This window comes from Dama dama, chromosome 18 (assembly GCF_033118175.1).
Source record: "Dama dama isolate Ldn47 chromosome 18, ASM3311817v1, whole genome shotgun sequence".
Taxonomy (NCBI): domain Eukaryota; kingdom Metazoa; phylum Chordata; class Mammalia; order Artiodactyla; family Cervidae; genus Dama; species Dama dama.
This window is the reverse complement of record NC_083698.1, coordinates 58,548,948-58,551,208: the sequence shown is the minus strand read 5'-3', so window position 1 is coordinate 58,551,208 and position 2,261 is coordinate 58,548,948. Positions and strand designations below refer to the sequence as shown.

The 2,261-nt window shown below is 40.4% G+C and overlaps 1 non-coding gene across 1 annotated transcript; it reads right to left on the bottom strand.

Moving 5' to 3' along the window:
* Positions 1-318: 318 nt before the first annotated feature.
* On the bottom strand, positions 319-391 carry TRNAG-CCC (transfer RNA glycine (anticodon CCC)). Its single transcript has one exon. It is a non-coding gene; the product is annotated as a tRNA-Gly (tRNA).
* Positions 392-2,261: the final 1,870 nt, after the last annotated feature.

Sequence of the window (2,261 nt, the reverse complement as noted above, 5' to 3'; positions counted from 1 at the left end):
TAAAGATGGAATCTTAATTATTTTTCTATCTTTTTGTAATGCATGCTCAGTCACTTTAGTCGTGTCTGACCCTGCAACCACATGGATCATAGTCCAGCAGTCTACTCTGTCCATGAGATTTTCCTGGCAAAACTACTGGAGTGGGTTGCCATTTTCTTCTCCAGGGGATTTCCCAACCCAGGGATTTTTTTGTAATTAGTGTTCAATAAATATAGTTGGGTTGAATTTTTTTTAGTTTTTAAAAAATATTTATTCATTTGGCTATGCCAGGTCTTAGTCGTGGCATGCAGACTCTTAGTTGTGGCAAATGAGAACTAGTTCCCTGACCAGGGATTCAACCTGGGCCCCTAGCATTGGGAGTGCAGAGTCCTAGCCACTGGACCACCAGGGAAGTCCCTGGGTTGAATTATTAAATTGAAATTATCCATGCCTATCTTGGAGAACATCATCTGCAAGGAAATATTCTATTAAATGCAATGAATATATAAACTATACCTTGAACTTTTCTCCTTTTCAATTGTGAGGTTAAAATGCTTTCCAAGTATAACACTGATTTTTCAAACTATAACTATCTCTAAGGAAGGAAATTAACATCATTTCATTTTACAGATGTGAGAACTGAAGTGTAAGGTGCTCTGGCCAGCATGAGTCAGTCAGTCGGAGTCAGAATAGAATGATGTGAAGATGGGGACAGAGGGAGCAGAAATGAAGTCTATCATCTACTTTGAGGTTCCTTTCTCTCTCTTTCCTCACTGACTATATAACAACTTGGGAAGGCCTAGCATTGCCTTCTGATACAATGGGAGAAACTTTCTCCTGCCATCAGAGGGGTAGGACAAGGAGGAAAATCTTTGGACTCAGTCAGGACAGAACCTCTGTTTAGTTCCCCCCATCCACCCCATACATTCTGAGGCCTACCTAACTTGACACTTGACTTGGCCCTAGTGAACCCTGGTCAAGTGAAAGAATGAATGAATAGAAGCCTTGTGACTCCAATTTAGGCATTTGAACCATTGAATCAGTATTTTTAAAAATGGTACAGTCATCCCCTTTAAATGCCCCCTAGCATCATTTATTTTCAACTGTCCCTGCAAAAACAGCAATGAGAATCTCTCCATGTGTTAAATAGGACCATATACATTAGATTCTAGTGATACCCTTTTCTAATAAACAGATACCTAAGTAAATAAATAAACACAAATACCATATATGAGGAAGGGTCTTCAACACAGTATGAAGTGAGAAAGTTTTAAAGCAGTCCATTCACTGGGCTATATGCTTTTAAATGCATTATCTCATTTGATCCTCACAAAAATCTGAGATGGGTGTTCTTTTTTGCTCCTTTTTATAGATACAGAAACTAAGACTGAGAAGTTAAGTAATTTGCCCAGAATCACACAGCTTGAAAATGAAGATTTAAAATGAAATCTGTTTGAATCTAGAGCCTGGCATCTTACTTCCTCTCTCTGGTTCTTACCCCTATGCTGGCTTTTTGAATCCTCTCTTGCTTCTCTTCTGTCCCTTTTTTCTCAGTTTCTGTATCTGTCTATCTGTTCTTTCTCTCTCCTCTCTCTTTTCTCTCTCTGTTTCCCTCCTGCCACATATGATAAATAGCTTTCTTCACATTCTCCAAAGGGTCCATGATTTAGAAAAGTTTCATTGCCAGAGAGCCTTGCCAGGCCCAGATTCACAGGCCCAGCAGGGTGTCTACAATTCCAGCCACCAGGTCATTGCCTCAAGTCACTGCCCAGCTTCTGAGCACACCCCAGCCTCACAGATGCTGCCTGGGCTGGGGCTGTTCATGCATTTTGTCACTGGGATTTAAAAATGGCAATTATTAGCTTTAGAAGCAGTGTTTAGAAATGGCTGCCACTTAGATTTTGTCAACTAGTTTGTATGAACATGGGTTATCAATATAAATAATTTGCATCAGAGATTTGCTTGGGTTCTCCTGTAAAGACCCTCTTCATGCTCCAGAAATTATGAACATCAAAAGATTATCCAAGCAACAGTGGCATGCCTTGCAGAGAGCTCTCCAATACAGGTGTGCCTCAGGTCACATCCTCACGTCTCAACCCTTCTGCTCTCAGTGGTGGGGGCTTGACTATCCTTGACAGAGATGAAAACAGCTCAGCATGGAACTTGGAACCCAGTAGCAAAGATTTTTTAAATGTTCACAAGGATAACAATAAAGGATAGAATGCAACCTAATATTACCCTCTCAGGGCAATGGATAAGGAGTAGTAATGATTAAGGAGTAG